Raw genomic sequence first — 17,748 nt, forward strand, 5'->3', positions numbered from 1 at the left:
TAAAGGAGTTGGATAGGCTGTGCGTCCACAAATCTTTCTGAGACACCAATGTGACTTGGTTTGGGTGAAGTGCTTCTGCCTGCAGCAGGTGCTCAGGGAAGAGCATATGGTCTTTTTTCTTATAACAGTGGAGTGATCCACTCATAAAGAGGCCGTGAAGATTGCCCTGTGTTCCTCTTAGCACCTCAGGTGGGACCTGTTCATTCTTTCTTGCTGAACAAGCTCTGACTTGCTAATTGCAAGCAGTGACTTGGATCCTCTTGAGTTTTTCTGTGCTGAAAAGATGCCAACTTGTTTTCTCATTCTCTGGCAGAAGAGATGCTGAGCGAAAAGGTCTCTGTTTAAGAGCTGTATGCATTGATTAAAGCTCAGTTTTCTTTGAACATGCTGAACTGGGAAAGATGAAGTGGAGTTCGGGGATGAGGTTTTCCAGCCTCTATTGTCTGTATCTCTGTGCTGCTAGTGCAGGTGTAATTCTACAACTACAACTTCAGCATGGGAGGCAAGGACAGTACATACAGCAGTATCTTCCAGGATGTTTTTCAAAGTGCTCCTGTTCTTGAGGAAGTGAGAATCTGAGAAACTTAAACTCTCACTTTTAAAATCTCACACTGACCAGCAACGATGTATCTCTTTGGTTCCCTGGTTTAGCTGGTCCTCTGCATGCAAGAGAGATTCTTCCTTGGTGTAGCTTGAGGAAGAGGGGAAGAAGAGCTGTTGTTGCTGCCCATGTGATATCTGCAACTACTGAATTTTAGGCTTGTGCAAAACCAAAATACTTCCCACAACTGCTGTTCTTATTAGATTTCCAAGCTTGTTTTGCAGGCAGCAGAAACATAGTGGTGCAGAGCTGATGGCATTATCAGGGAAATGACACTCCAGCCTTGCTATGATTTTGCTCTTCCCTTGTTCCTTTGCTCCGAGTGTTTGAGACAGATAGTGTTTTTGAAGAAGTGCCATGTGCATTCGTGGATCTGCAAGATGCGAGATAGAAGCCCTCTTCTGTCTTCTGTGCTGCAAGGGCCCCTTTTCTAGCAGACAGGCTGTGGCTCAGGCCACTGGGCTGGTTAGAGCCCAGTGACATGCTGCTTCCTACTCCTAAGTGATGACCCGCTGCCGTGGCCTCTTGTCAGGACAGTGTTCCTCTCCCTGGTGTGCATGCTTGTGCACACTCTCTGTCACAATATTTACCCTCAGTCTCCCCACCCCTACCCCCCTTCCTCCCTGCAGGGTGATAAATTGGAGGTGGTGGAACAGCTACCCCATGAACAAGTGAGCTTAAATTGTGCACTCTCATTTTTTTATGAGACTGTGCACTGTACCAGCCTCTCCCACTAGGCCGTCCTACTGCACCCCCGCTTACCCCTCCATATTTTAGGGAGGGAGGTGTGGAGAATTAGAGCCAATTAGCCACGTCATTAATTCTTCAATTTGACGGCTGATATAGCAAGGTCCGAAACACGCTGCTGACCTCGTATAATGGGAACCCTGCTCCTTAACATATTGACGATGGGAGAAGTTAATTAAAATTCCACAGAGAGAAGGTGTCGGCTAACCTATAAACCTGTCGCTTCTCAGAACAAATCACAGCCATCCTAGAAGAGAGAGAGGATCAGAGCAGGAGGGCATGTGGTGGGGGAGGGCCAGGGCAAGGGGCAGGGGAGATGAATTTTTCACTAATAGGTTTTATTACTTGCTGTCTAATGAGTGTGAATATCAAAAAGATAATATCTGGTTTCTAGCAAGGTCTGCTTTGGGGAGCTCTGTAGTTTCTGTTTTATTTGCAAGAGCCCATAGTTCACCCATATGCATTCCCTATGCACTGCAGTCTGAAGCTTTTCTTCCCTTACAGTCCGCATCCTTCTTGCCAGAGTTTGGATGCATTTGTTCCTCAGTGAGGCTGAACGTGGCCTATAACCTCCATTTCCTCCTAAACATTTGACATGCTCTCCTGATTCTCCCTTCACGCTTGTCCTGCTGTAAACTGAGATCTCCTGAGATCAGGACAGGTAGTTCTGCTGGTGTAGAACTGCTGTAGAATCAGTCTCCAACCACTGAAGTATTTTGGCCCTTTGCTGCTGAGAACCCACCAGCTCTCTCTAGTATGGACACACAGAGACCAGAAACAACTCAAAGTGGTTGTGTGCAGTGGGGTAGGAGCAGGGAAGGCTCCTCCAACTCTAGCCGTTCGAAATGGCTTTGGAGAGGCTGCAGTTGCCTGACCTGGAAGTTTGCTGGGACTAGGACTCTCTAGAGTAGTCAGGGTTGTATTCTTACTGAACCCCAACTGTTAATGGGCAGGACTGAAACTTTTCTTGCTTTCCAGTGATATCTTCCTCTGTGTGAAACTTCCTTACAAAGTATCCTATGTGCTCCTGACCCACAGCTGGGTTTTCTGCTGTGTCTGCTATAGTCCTGCACTGCTGGACTGCTGCTCTAATGGACAGTGTTTGTACACCCAAATGTGTCAGAGACTTGTGCTCTTAAAGTACAGCTTCTCTGGCTTCAGGAATCTTTCTTAGGTGTTCTGCTTTGATTTGTCCACAGTTCCTCTGTGTCACTACAAAGATCATCCTGCGGTTGTGCTGAGCTGGGGAGGAGGCTTCCTGCTCTTTGTGTAGTGGTGCTGGACCGGATGTTTTTAGGGTCTGCAAACAGAACGATTCCCATAAGGGAGATTAAGTAGAGTAAAAGATAGTAAAAGTGTATCAAGAGCATTGGATCTTCTGTTCATTCTGTGAGGGAGAGAACTGTGCTTAGTCCTCTGTATAATCTTTTCAGCCATGGAAGTGCCTTGACATCCATGTGTGGTGTTGGAGCTTCGTTGCTTTAGGGACCCCTAACAGTGCCCGACAGGGTAGTGGGGATGGGGAGGGCATTCTGTTCCTTCTGGGTTTTCAGTAAGTTTTCTCCAAAGCTATGCTGGTTGGTGTGCTTGGGAGAGCAGATCCTACACTGCATGTGACATAGGGACTAGAGAAGAGTCTGAGAGTATCCTTAAATTAGGACACTTAAAATAAGTATGCCTCAGCTTGCTTCAACAACTGGTTTAATTGGTCTCCAGAGCTGCCCTTCTCCATGGATTTGTAAAATGCTGTACTAACAGAGAGGCTGCATACCCTAAGCCATGTCTCTTACTTGCTTGTAATCCCCTTCCCCCAAGTTCATTTGCCTTTTGAACTCTGCATCATGCAGATGTTAAACTTTCATTTACTGGTGCTTACTGCAGTGACTTATGTGTGCTCAGGGACCAGGGCAAGCCTGAGTGCAGTGGACCAATTCGAATGTGCAAAGTGAAGCAATCCCAGGGGTTTCTGGTAGAGTAGTGGCACCTTCATGCTTTGTGGTTCCCCGAAGTGGCAGTAGCCAGGAAAGAGTAAGGGACCACTGTACGCCGTAAACTGGAGGGGAAAGAAAAAAGTGGACCTTGATGTTAAATTGATTATTAATCTTGGATTCAGAAATTTTTTGGTGTTGGATTAAAAAAAGTATTCAGATCTAAGCTGGCTTCTCCAACTGGGTCTGGCCACTGGCACTTGCTATTTTAATTTTAAAATATTTATCGTGAGAGCAGGTCTTCCCATGTTGTCCTTGAAGTGTGTCAGATTTTAAACCAAGAAAAGAGAAGATGGAGACACAAAAATGGTTACCAAGTGTAAATAGAGAGCTAGGAAACCATTGGTACCATTTGGGGCAACATCAGGCAACCATCAAGTGCCCTGTTGTGGCAGAGACATGCCTTGGGTGTGTAAGCCGAAGAGACAGTCTCTCCTTTTCTAACTATGCCATTAGTCTGCTGCACTACATGACCTCTCCTCACAGATGTTGCCTTGGCAAAGTGCAGGTTTACTCCAGAGAGGAGGAAAGTTTTACTAAAGACTAGCTATCTTCACTGAATGTTTAATTTAAAGGCAAATAAGTAGTTCTGTGAGCAGTTGAATTAAAAAAGCCAAGCTGATTCTCTCTTCTATTTATGCAGTGTTGTCGTTGAGACCCAACTCCTCTATTTGAACATGCTATTTTGAATCTCTGTTAATTGCCTCTCCCATGGATTATTATGGGGAAATAATATCTGGGGAGATTTCTGCCTCTGTGGACAACCTCAGGCAAATTTTAAAACGTACCCCAAACTTGTTGGGTAAAAGAAGGAAGAGGAAGGTTACTGACAGGAAACTTGACTGAATGGGGCAATTGACATTAGAGACAATCAAAATTATTAATTTTGAGGGCTTCTTTTTAATGGTTATCTAGAAACTTTTTGTGGAATTGTAACAATCTGATTTGAAGTTTGCATTAGAGCAAACCAACCCATTTGAATCAGAGCAACTTAGCAGTGGTTTTAACTGTGCAATTGAAGCCCTAACATGCTGCAGTTAAAATGTTTGATAATGTTCCCCCCACTCTCATTTTGTCAGCACATTTCCCCTATCACATATCAAGATGAGCTGCTGGCTGTAGTGGTACTCTGTTTTGACCTACCTTTATGCAGTTAACCTCTCAGAGTCTGCTAGGACTTAGGACAAGTAACTGGATTTTATTCTGGTTTGTGCACTGCCAGCAAAATAGCCAGCAGCAATAGCTCTGCCGTCCTTGGGGATCTTTGTAGAGCCTGGTCGGTTTGAATAATTGAGAGGGGACTTTGACCTGCAGCTGTTTCTTAAGCGGGGCAGGAAGAACCTGCTCAACTGTGAGATCCCAGGGTGAACGTGCAGAGTTAGTGGTGGCATTAACTACCATCGCTTACTGACCTCAGAGAGTGATCTGGATGTGGGTTTCTAGATATATGCAATAGTCATAACTGACTTGGTGCTCTTTCACCCTAAAGCTGAAGAGCAGGAAATGAGTATCAGTTTCTCCCCTCTGGAGCTAAAATGACACCTGTGTCTTATCTCTTTGCCCTGACTGTTCCCTTGATGTTGGGAGGAAGAAGACTTTGTTTTACCATCTGTAATTGTGTGATAATGACTCTATTTGGTCTTCTTCACATGGATGAACACATGTACACGCATGTCTCTTGTCGCTTTTGTCTGGAAACAAACACATAGCACACACTTCTATAGGTAGAGAAACTGCAGCTTACCTTTCTTCGCTTCAATTTCTTTCCTTTGCCCTCTAAAGCTCACATGATTGATGACTTCCTCCCTTTTTGTCACTTTTGGCCAATACTCTAATGTATATATTTTCTGTGACTGTGTGAATTGGCTCACTAGTGGTTGTGGGCAGGTGAGCGGGTTTTGGGAGGCAGTAGCTGAATTAGAACCCAGACATCTGTTTCTAATCGTGTGTAGCTGTGTTATATATTGAATTTTTTTTTTCTCCCCCTGCAGTTTTTTATCATCCTTCCCCTTGCTTGAGGGGAAAGTCTGTCTCAGAAAGCTTGGAGGAAGCATCTTTCTTGTGCTGCTTGGTTTGCGCAGGAGAATCTGTTTAATCGATGTGACAGGAGAAACTTAGTTGAGGGGGCTGGCAGCCTTATGGTTTGAGGTTTCCATTTCCAGTTTGCGATCGTTTTCTCTTTGCTTTTTAAATTTGCAGGGGGAGAAGGTAACTTCACCAGACCTTGGCTGCTGTTTACCTTTGCTCGGTTGTGCAGTGTGCCTTTGTTTTTCCACCTTTGATCAGTGTCCTGCCAACAGATAATTTAGCAATTGCATCCTTGGGTGGAAGTGTGGAGTTAATGTTAAAATTAGGGTTTTTTTCCTTTCCTAACTTCTGTGGCTGATGAAGCAGAGAAGAGGAGAGGGGAGGTGAAGGGGGCCATAAATTCTAGACCTAGTGATTCTGTTCCTTGTAGAGAAATGAAAGCCTCTGATGTCTCTTCAGCACTTTCATTAACATTTAAATTAAGGGTTTGTTTTTCAGGCGGCTTCAGTCGAAGCCCTTTCATAGTCTGACACATGGAGGCTGCTCTCTCTCTCTTTTTCTCTCTCTTTTTCCAGCTTGCGTATCAGTGTACAATAGTAATCACTGCTGTATTTTTTTTTTCTGGTCTCTCAGGAAGGCAGCGACCTGAGAAGCTGTACCAGAGGTTCAAAGAGAAAGAGAAACGGAGTGCAAAGGTAGATGAGCAGGAGGATGCTAGGTTTCACTCCTGCAATTAGAGTGGTGTCTGTTCCCTCCCCTGCTTTTCAAAGGACTGTTTTTGGGGGCGGGAAGGGACACAGAGGGATGGACCTTTCTTGCATGGTGAGAGCCCCAGGTGCAGATACCTCTAACCAGGTTCAGCTTACTCCTCCCAGATGAGGCCAGAGGTGTCACTCAGAGGATGCAAGCTCGTGCCCTGAGGTGGGGAGTGAAGCCGTAGTGTCCTAAGATAGCAGCCTAGCCCCTCTAAAGGAGTGTTGATTCACTCTGAGGACAGCAGGAGACTGGTCCTCAGCCTACCATTGGCATTTGAAAGGAGGGTGATAGTGCAGGATATTGCCCTGAAGTAAAGGCAATATCTGTCTTTTGTGCTGCAGGGCTTAATTCACATCTGCTTTGAACATTGCAGCTTACTGCAACTGGAGGAGAGAGCTGGTGAGAAGTGTTTGTTTGGATCTTGGCTTTCAACAACCTAAACCAGGCCATGCCTTGCTGTAGCTAAGCAATTTCTGGTGTAAGAGCTGGTTGGTTCAACATCAAGAAGAAAAAGCTCTTTTCTGCCTGCTTCAACAATTGTGTAAGCCAAGGAACAAGGAGACAGTTTTAGGAATGGCAATGACTTGCAGTGGAGTGGAGAACCCGTATAGTAGGATTTGTGTAAGGACACGAGTCTTTGTTCCAAAGCTCTTTTGGAATCTTCCACTTTTTATCTCTTACCCAGTTGGTAACCACTGATAGGATGTTCTGCAGGCTCTCTGACAAGAGTTGAGGGGCTCCAAGTAGCACTGAACTGGTGTCTTCTAGCTAAAAGACAGGAAAATAAGCCAACACATGAGCAGTGTTTAGCGTAATGAAACCTGCAGCTTGGTTGCTGTGACTGTCACACTTTTTATGACTTCACTCTGCTACCACCCCAAATTTGTTTTCCTTTCACTAGGACCTTGACCCAGGTGGGCTTTGAAGGATGCCAACATGATGAGAGCAGCAAGCTGGCAGTAGGATCAGGAAGGGTATTCTCTACATGATGGTAGATATGGTGCATATAGACAGGTGCCAGAAATTTTTGTTTCTTAAGACTAATCTTAAGTGTGCCAGTAGTGGCCATGATTTATACCATGTAGCTTTTCTGAGAATGTAATTCAAAGTCATGCACTTGCAGAAGCGTCCTATATATGCTGAAAAACATGTGCAGTTTGGATTTTTTTTCCCTTTTGTGTGAACTATCACAGACTGTAGTCTGTAATTTCTTGTGTCACTGTTGTCAGGTTGAAGCGTTGTGTTTGACTGTTCAAAGTTTATGGTGATGGCTCAGACACTGAGTGATGCAGAACAACCTTTCAGGGGCAATTGATCTTGCCCATATTCCAAGTGCTCTGGAGCTATCTGGTGGGATGTGCTTCTTTGATCTCATCTGACGCCAACAGTTTTGTGCCCATCTGATCTTTCTGTCACAGCAGGTGGGTCCTAACTCCTCTCTGTGCCTAGTCTTAAGAACTGCCACCATCAATGTCATCTTCGTATCTTCATCCTGTATCATGCAAGGGGGATTCAGAATATCTGTTCTGCACTGCTGGCATCCATCCACTCTTCCAGGTGCTTCAGCTTTTGGAGATTCATAGGTTCACACCCACTGATTTTTTTTCTTCTTCAGGGCCCGGTGTTGGATGGTGCTGAGCATGTTTCATGAAGCCCACAGCCTGTGTAAATCAAATGGGAAAGAGGATGGTTAGTACTTGTCACACAATGTCCTCGATTGTGACTTCTGGCCACCTCCAGTGTTGTTCAATCTGCAACTGAGGAATGCTTTTAATTTAAGCTCTCCTGAGGCTGGATGCCAGCGTGGAGCTCAGCTTGGCTGCCCCAATGGTACTTGGGGCAAGTGTGCTGCAGCACTAACTGGAGTAACTCCTACTAATTCTCTTTGGAAAGTGCACTGTATTTATGGGTGGAGAGGGCGGGTGGATGCCTGCCCTCCCACCTTCCCCCATGTTGTCTCAAAAGTCCCTGGTGCATCTTTGATTAGGTATAGGTCAAAAGAATTTCCACATCGTGACCTTAATAACCAGGGTTGATTGGCAGGCGGTCTGTGGAGAGGGAGCAGCCTGTCCCTTTCATCTCCCTTGGTGCCGTGCTGGGACAATGGGCCAGCATATTTTCCTTGTTGTTCCTCATTTGAAAAGGGTCTGGTATCTCTACTAGGTACCTGTGACATGGGGGTCTTGATTGGGGTCTCATAAAGGGCCCTGTCACTGTGTCCAAAGGCCAGGAATACAAAGGCGGTCAGTGGGTGGGGGTCTCAGCTGACCACTGAAGAAGGGAGGGGAGGGTCCTGGAAGCAGTGGAGGGAGAAGCAACCCCTGATGGGAGACCTTAAAGGGGGGTAAGGGGGAGGAGGCGGCCCATTTTTGTCCCGAACTCATCAAGCACATCTGCAGAATTGTCCCAGCCGCTGCCTCCCAGTTTCAAAAGAAAATGATCGTTTGATAAACCGTCCTGATTCACCACTTTCTCACAAGGGAGGGAGACCCACCTTTGACCTCTATGATTTCACATTGGGCCCAGCTCTCCCCCCATCCAATTGCTGGAGAAACTTTGAAATGCATCCCTTGCACTCCCTTTCCTTCTCCCTCTTTCCCTTTACTCTCTCTTCTCCCCCCTCTTTTTTTTTTTAGTCCCCCTCCTCCTCTTCCCACCACCCCCACCTTCCCCGCTCTCCCGCTTTGTAAAAAAGCAGGCGTACTGCTTTGGAGTTTAGGCGAGTAATTAGTAAAATCTTTTCTGCAGCACAATAAAACCGCAGCCCTTGGCCCGCATATTCCCACAATTTACATACTTGCGGGCATTCGAGAAAACAAGTGGCATTCCCAGTGCAACGCTGCCTATGAAAATCATTTGGAAGGCACGGAGGGGAGGGTGCTGAGACCCACTCGCTCCTGCGAGCTATAGGAATGTGCATGAATATATTAAAATGTTTTCACACAATGCTTGTATTTTCCAACGGGAAGAGGCATCTTCTGGATGAAAGGCGGCTGGCCCAGACACAGGCCCCTTCCAAACGCTCTTTCCCACTCAGGGTTTGTTTGCATGGACCAGATAGAGAGGGGGCCTGGAGGGGGAGGAAGGGGCAAGGGTGCTATCTATGAAGAGTAAATCTTTGTGTGCCTCCTACCCGCTCCGCGTTTGTGGTCCCAGAAAGTCAAATTATGAGGGAATTGTGGCTGTGGAGGGGGACAGGAAGGGAGATCATCAGGACTTTCTGCAAAAGCTTTTGGAGACCTTGAAAACTTAGAGAGGAAATAGCTTGTAATGGAGCATACAGTGCTCTGACCAATGGGATTCAGTGGCTGCAGCAGGAAATGACTGAGAGGGAGCTGGTATCTTGGGCAGTATTAGCAAAGTGCCTATTAATAACAGAAAACACTCTTGCAGTACTTTTCCAGCTTCATCTTATTGTCAAGAACAGCCTGCTCAATGCTCAGTCTGGGCAGTCTGTCCAGCTATTCTTCCCCTTTTTCCAAGAGGGTATTCCAGAATTATTCCAGGCTGTGCCACAGGTGGAACCCAGCAGTTTTCATTCCTTTTCAGTCAGAGTCCACTTAGCTGCCTTGCCTCCAAAGAGGTTCTTCGGGCTCTTTCAACTTATACGTGTTGACAACAGGTGTGTGGCGAAACTTCCATCTAGAGAATGTAGATCAGTGATTTCCTTTCTAACGGACAAGAATTGAAGGAGAAATTTGAAGTGAAGGGAGGGAGAGGCTGAACACAAATAGTGAATGGCTTGGCTTGGGAGTAGGGTTTGTACGTAGAGAAGACCATGAGTTCAGCTCCAGGGATACTGTTTTATTTGAGAATACTGGGGCAGGCTGCAAAGAGGCCTGGTTTGGAAGTAGGCTGGTGGCTGCATTTTTGTTATTTTTTTTTAATAATTGGCCTTTGGTGAGAATGCCCTTTGAAATTTCTGTGAGAAATGGTGTGGTACCAGCATGGTGATCTGGATGCCCTTGTCCTATGTAGTATACACATAGCCTTTGTAGAAAGCTCTTTGGGCAGGCATCCTGTCCAGATGCATTCAGCCCTGGGGAGTTACAAGTCTGCCCACAGCCATGGCAGCACAAATCTATGGATGCTGAGAAGAGCTATTCCAAGGCCCACACTACCCATCTCAAGTGTCTGCTCTGCTGAAGGAACTTATCAAAACACAGGCTCCCAGAACAAGATATAAGCCATGTAGAGAGTAGTGGGAAAGCTTTACTGAGACTTCTCTTCAGCTGAGCCAACTTTTCATGTCCTTTCTGACCAGATTCTTTCTGTGACAGGTGAGAGAAAAATGTATTCCCCAACCCTGCAAGGAGCTAAACAATCTAATATCTCAACACCTTTTGCAAAAGGGTATTCTTTCATGGCAGCTGTTCCAAAAATGATCTGCAGAAGTGGCAAAGCTCTGTAATGCTGTTGCTGCCAGCTGGCCTGCACTGGTCATACTGATGTTGGTCATGGTGCAAAGGTCTCTAACCTTTCGTTGGAAACAACCAACAACCCAACTTGTAAGAGGGCTTACTGCTTATTCTTAATTATTGTCTTCCCAATTCCCTGCTCCTCCCCTTCATCTTTCTGCATTTCTTAAAGAGGCAGTGGAGGGAAAAAAGCTTTGGTTTTTGTTTGGGAAGGAGGTTAGCAAGGGCGACACGGCCTCTGCAACCTCTCATAGGGGTGTCTTGTCAGGGCGCCGCATGGAGGGCACAAACAGATCATAACCTTTAAATGAAAATGTGATGGAGGGGAGAGATGAAAGCAGTGAAACAAATTAGATACATCTAGAGGGGGTGCTCAACTGGAGAAAATTAGCATTTCTTCCTAATTGGAGTGCAGGGCATTCCATTACAGGGTTTCATTACAAGGAGGGAAGCACTGGGCCTCTTTGGGGGATTCCCCCGTGCCCTTGGTTCTTCTAGGAATAAAAATGTATTTGCAAAAGAACTGAGAAAGGACTGAATTTATGAGAGTGAAGGTTTCAGACTGCTGCAGGAAGAAGAATTATAGTAAAGCACCAGTTCTTTATTTATTAAGACAAGTAAGTGATGATTATGTGCACATGAAGGCAGGTGTTAGTCCTAGTTTGCATGAAGGAAACTAAAAGGTGTACAGGAGACTGCAGGTAATGGTGATTTTCTGATGCAAGTACTTGCTGAGTCAAATTTGTAGGCTATCCAAAATGCATTAGTTTGTTTGGAGCATTAGGATATGTTTTATGACTAAGATCAATGGAATCAATTCAAGTCTGCTTTACGCTGCATATCAAGTCCATGCTGTGCAAAGCACTTATTTAAGGCATGTTTGTCTAATTCTACCTCTAAGTAGAACTGTTGTATCCAACAGGAATTTGCATATATCCCTGGGAAGGCAATGGCCAACTTCCAGCACAGAATGTTTGGTGACTGCACTGAGTCTTGTGCACAGCTTGATGGTCCAAATAACTTGTACCAACTCAAGAAATAGACATGCGTGGATGTGGCTTTATACGTGCATCTGTATGTATAAATGGGTGCAAAGAATAACTTAGAAGGAAACCAAGGGGCAAGGTTTAGCATTGCATCTCTGGATTAGGAGTAGGGGAGAGAGTTTCTTTTTTCCAAGCAGGGATTAAATTATTTATCAGTCAGTGCTCTCAGGAAAGGCTGGGAGGGAGGAATGGAAGAGGGAGAAGAAGAAGAGGAAGAGAAAAGCAGGCTTTCTTCAGGTGTGTGGTATGCAATGTATGTTCTGCCAATCTACAGTTACAAACTTTTCTGTTCCAGCTCAGGAGAGGGAATGTATAAGTGTAGGAATACGGGTTGTAGGAAAGTTCTGAAGAAAGGGTTCTGCGCAGAAGGTGGCTCCTAGCAGAGTGGGAGGATGTTTACAGTAGCACTGCCTTAATCCTGGACAGGCTCTGTCATCCGTGTGCTCGGGATGAGGCTGAAGATGATATGAATTTACAGAAGTCATAAATGTAAATCTCTGACTTAACACTTGCTGCTTAATTTTGGCATTTTGACACAGAGCAAAACACTGCCTACAGAAATATCTTCAGGCCTAGAGAAAATATTATTAAAAATGAAAGCATGTCTCAGAGATGGGCTTCTCCCATATTAGGTTTGGCACACATCAGGATGATGACGTCTCCCATCCCAGCCTTCTGCGGTCACTTCGATTCTCACAAAAGATGAGAAGTGGTAGACTGTTCAAAATGAGCAAATGCATCAGTCTGGTTCTAGATTAGTAAAGCAAGCTACTTTTGAAATGTTGGAGAAGGTAGAAAGAAGATGGGAGCAGGACCAGAGAGGCTGGAGTTTGGAGAGGAGCAAATGAGTAAGAGGAGATAGTCAGGCTTGAAGGGAGACGAGTTCCTCTGAAGAATGGGAATTTCTCCGCAATATGTGCAGTTGTGCATCTGGCTTGTGTGCTAATATGCTTCAAAATGGAGCATGCCAGAGTGCCTCTTGCCTGTAGCTAAGCTTCAGTTTCCCTGGGTTGCTGGCATTCTGCATCTCTGTTGTGAGTGGAATTGGACACTGGAAACATAGATGGAATTGTGCAGCTCCGACTCTCTCCTTGGCTCCGTTGCCTCTGGTTTCTTTTCAGAGCAGTGTGAGACTGCTCCAGACTGGAAAACAGTATGGAAAGTCTGTTCTTTCTGTGTAGTGTTGCCTGTAATGTGTTCATTGGTTCATTATTTAGAATTTGTCAGGTCTTCTCTACCTTCCCTCCTACCTGCATAAAGCACAACGGCTGCAACCACTTTCTTGCTCTAAAGAGGTGTTGTGGGTTTGTGATGCTCCATTCACTATCCCTCATGCAGGCATATGGGATGTACTCTTACTGTTTTGTAAGCCTCCTGACACTTCACAGATGCAGGGCTAATTTGGGACCAGGTACTAAAGACAGCTTTTAATGTGCATTGTCCTGTCTAATGGGTAAATCCTTGTTCTCTGTCCTCTGAGATTGAGAGGACATATTCCTTTAAGTCTTGACTGTCCATCAAAGAGGACTTGAATGAGCCCCTGCTATGGTTGGTAGACACAGACAGCTAATGACAAGAAAGACCCCATTTCCTTTGAGAAGAGAGACCTGTACCAAGGTGATGGATAGTCCCAGAGATTTGTTAGTGTGGGGGCTGGTTAGAGTCTTGCAAGCTGTAACCCAACAGCTTTGGGTTTTTTTCAGGATTAAAAAAGAAGTCTGGTGGTCATCTGTGTGTGTACCTCTACCCCACAACTAAAAGAAGTGAACTCTCCAGAAGAAGCAATTGAAGACTAAGCTGGGCCAAGCAGCAACTGCTACTATTGTTGTGCTTGGTCTCTTCCTCCTGGTACAGCTGTCTTGAGCTTTTCACCTGTGCTTCGTTCAGTGACCTGCTTCAGCTGTTCCAGTTGATTTAATAAGGGATGGAGATGGAGCAGGACTGTCTGATGGAAGACGTTTTCTCTTGCATCCTATTTTCTGTCTTGGCCTAGAGCCTGTTTTCCTTTTCCGTATACTTCCTCTGGATTTTCTCCTCTTTGACAGTGGAGAAGCAAGGGAGCCTGCTGCAGATATTAGAAAAGCAATAATGTTTCTCTAGCATCTGTGTTCTGATGGTCTCAGGGCAATCTGGGAACATGGACAGTGTGCAGACGACTTCAGATAAGTTTGGAGCCTGGCAAAGCAAAGGCTTCATGTTCCTGGTATGTGGTGGAAAATACGAGGTACTTTAGTAATACTGAGTGCAGGTGAACAGTACTGTTGCCACTGTGCAATGTCTCAGTCGTCTGCTTCCCAAATTACGGTTTGTGAGACCCTAATGGTCCTCAGACCTGTGTTGGCTCTCCAGCTCTCAGAGCAGAGACAGTGATATGGCTCCCTGCCAGTCTAAGAGTGATTAATCTGGTTGAAGTCTCAAAGCTTGGAGCAACCAGTTAAGTCTAACCTGCCTCAGAAGGAGCCATGAACAACAGGGTTTGAAGACAAGATACAGCACAGGCACACTCCTCTGTGCCAAAGAAATGGCTGCATTACTAGTTTGTATCTGTGTTTTTGTGGCCTTTCCCCATATTTGGTCCCAAGTCAAACACTCTGCAGAAATTAATGATGTGCTGATATTTGGTTGCCTCTGTTAGACAGTCCTGATAAAACCAGTCTAAAAAAAATATGGAGAGTAAGATGATGGTGGGTAAGCCTGAATATGGAAGTGTTATTCACCAAATCCTACAATAGTAGAATTAGAGACATTTGAATTTACTACGAGATTGCTTAAAAATCAGTGATAGTATTTCTTCACACAGTGTGTAGTGAACTTACTGCTCCAGAAGGTTATGAAGGTAGATGATGCCACTAGTTTTGAAAGTGATTTGCCAAATTCATAGATAGCAGATTCATAATGGAGAACTAGGTAGGGATACACTCTTCAAAATCCTTAATACATCAGTTATGGATGCTGGGGTGATACAAAGAGAATGACCACAAAAGGTTGCCAAGCTTACATGTTCTTTCTGAACAGCATCTGGTTCAGATGTTGGAGACAAAATGGTGAGCTGGATGGGCCATGGCTTGACGAAGGCAGACATTTCTCTTGTTCTTCTGGCCATAGTGGGTCAGTCCAGCATCCACCTACCCCAGCGTTTGGTGTTCAGCAGTGGTCAGTAGTAGATGTCTGTGGAGAAGGTAAGAAACAAGATGAGCAAAAAGATCCTTTTATGCCTGTTCTTTCCCAGCTTCCAGTGATGGGGAGGTTAGGGTTCCCCTGGCTAGAGTTTGCATCTGGACCAGTATTTCCTTCATATTTGCAGAGGCTAGCTCTGTGAGCAGCTCATCTCTTCTTTCTGAACCTGTTAGTGTTCTGGGCTTCGTAGCCTCATTCCCAATCCAGTGTTGTGTCCTGAGGAAGAAACACTTTGTTCTATTTTTAAACCTTTTGCCTGATTGTCTTGCAGGGTTATACAGTGAATGATTCCTCCCTCTGGATACCCTCTGCTATGTTTAAAGTTTTAATATTTTTCTCAAGTCACCCCAACTCCAGTATCAATGGCCTTGTGTGAAGCTCTAGCAACCCATGAGCATTGCAGGTACTTGCTGGCCAGTTGTTATTTAGAGTGGACTTCAGTGTAGGTGTCTCTGAGCTGTGGTAAACTCATCAGTTCCTCCCAGTGCAGCCTCTGACTGGAGTCCACAGAGATGCGGCCTAACGTGAATTGATGGCCATGTAATTGGATCTTCTGTATTGACATGGTAAAGATCAATGACATCTTCAACCGGGACACTTGTAACTTGCTGCAGAATCAAATAGTGATGCTTGAGTAATGTGCTCATTTCAGTGTAGGACATGTCAGTGAGCCTGGTTCTGGCATTTCTTTGTACGGGTGTTTGGCTTGCCAAGTGAAAATTGTTCTTTTAATAACTGTGTTTTTGGATGTGACTTCCTAAATTCTCCGAGCACATGGGAATAGGGCAGGCCGTGGAAAGGAAAAGAGGAAACTGTGGTTTCACGCTCCTGCCCACAAAACTGCCTAAGCATCTAAAGCTTCCAGACTTCTGTTCCTTGAGGCGTCGGAGGAGTGACTGCCAGCAGGTTGTCCTGCTCCACTTCGACAGCAGCTTACTGAAGGGCAGGAGGCAGTGTGGTGCTTCTTATCCCTTTTTCAGATATTTCTTTTTGCCAAAGGACAATGTTTATTAGGGAATCCTCTGTTCCATTGCAGAGTTGAGGTGTGTACCTGAAGAGGCCTTTACCCAGTCCTTTCCGGTAAAACCCTTTCCCTCCTCCACAATTTTATGTGTAAATTTTTTCCCAATATACTGACATCAAGTATGATAATAAATTATTACTCACCTTCTTGTCTTTCCTGTCCTTTCCCTGTCTCTACACCATCTATTTTGCCTGATCTCCTTCCTATCTTCATCTGACTAATCTCAGTTATCAGTGAAATTCAACAGTTCTTGGCCTGCCTTGCAGCCCAGCCTGGTTACAGATACTGAAGGTGATAGCTTGTGCTGTGAAGCTGTCTCTTATTGTATATTGATGGTCAGGATGGTTCAGACTCTGGCTTCTGCAAAACTTTCCCAGCAAGTTTTTGGGTGGTTCAGGATCTGTGTGAGAGGTGGCCACTAAACCTTCTTGTGCCTCAGACATGTGCTGTCTGTTTGATGAAACCTTGTGTGCCTTTCTCTGCACACAGGGCTGGGGCTTTGTGGCCCGACTCGCAGCTTTGATTTCTCACTCTGGTGCTTGCTCACAACCAAGCATGCCCTGAACCTGCAGATGGAGAGTAGGGGCTTTATTCAGGATCTTAGTTGCTTGGGGGGAAACAGTTGACATGCTCCAAACACTTAATATGAAAACCCTAAAGCAAATCATATTGCATGGAGTGAAGAGCTGGGGAAGTGGAAGCTGCCCAGAGCTTTAAGGGCAAATGAATTAAAGTTGTTGCAAGCGTGTCTGTGTCAGGACTGGAATGATGGGAGCAGGAAAGCTCTAGGAGTCATTTCATGGCTGAGTTAAACGCAGATGAGGCTTTGCTCGCCTCCTCCGCAGAGCACCTGTGTCTCCATGCCTCAGCGTCCTCGGCCTCTCTGTGTGTAGCATGTGCTACATATATACACTTTCCCCCTTTCACCTTTCCTGGTCTTTGACTTCTTAAAACCCTCTGAGCACTATTTCCCTCTCCCCTGATGAAGACCTCATTTAGACCTAATTTGTAAATTGTTTGAATATCAGAAGGCAGAGCAGGAAGATCAAGCACTTTGTTTTTGTGTGATTGGGCTTCTTTTTGCTATAAACATGAACAACTACAGCTCCTGCCTCTGCATGGTGAAAGAACTGCTGCCCTTTGTGGTAAGATAATGAAAGTATGTGTTTCTTGAGAAATCCTCTTCCTCACCATCCTGATCACTTCTTTTAAAATTCTCCCAAATATGGAAGTTTGAATTTGGTATACATGTGTGTATGTGTATGGCAAAAGGAATAAGACAAAAATAATTCATGGCTTGTGGCACCAGGAGAAGAGATTCCTTCCCACCTCTACTCTTAAACTGAAACATTCTTGGGTTTTAGTTGTTCTGGCAAACCTGAAAGGATTCTCCCCTCCCCCTGACCTCACTGGCATGCACGGATTGCTGCTTATTGAAAAGTCATTTTCTGTCATATGTTCTAATGGAAAAGTTTATATAAAATGTCATTCTATATATATATATGCATTTTTAAAACAATACTTTTTAACTGAAAACTCTGCCCGTCACATCTGAAAATATATTGAGATTGGTCTTGGCAGTCCTGAAGCTTAAAAAATGTAAAGGAGATATTTTATAAATGGGAGAGGTTTTCTTCTTTTGCATCATGATTCTTTAAGCATTTTCTACACGTGAGCATGTATTTAGACTTTTGTCCAAGGCAGTGACAGCTGGAGTATTTACTTAAATCAATTCTACCTGTCCTCTTGTAGGCTGTGGGATTGTAAGAAGAAAAAGTCCTGGACAATGTAGGGTTTATGATAAGGTATGAGCACAGGCGACATTACATATCTTTTCCCACTAGTGCAAGGAATGTTTACTATATTTCTCTGTGCAGGCTTGAAACTGGCCTGATCAACATGGGTCTGTGTATATTTATTCTTAGTGTCTGCTTCTCAGATGCTGGCATGGATTTCACAGCAA

At 44.9% G+C, this 17,748-nt stretch overlaps 1 protein-coding gene across 1 annotated transcript in view; it reads left to right on the plus strand.

Moving 5' to 3' along the window:
• FBXW4 (F-box and WD repeat domain containing 4) overlaps positions 1-17,748 on the plus strand; it is a 46,029-nt gene that overhangs the window by 17,598 nt on the left and 10,683 nt on the right. The gene's annotated exons all lie outside the window — the stretch shown is intronic.

The sequence above is a fragment of the Pipra filicauda genome, unplaced genomic scaffold, assembly GCF_003945595.2.
Source record: "Pipra filicauda isolate LSUMZ 115617 unplaced genomic scaffold, ASM394559v2 scaffold390_size662804_pilon, whole genome shotgun sequence".
NCBI lineage: Eukaryota > Metazoa > Chordata > Aves > Passeriformes > Pipridae > Pipra > Pipra filicauda.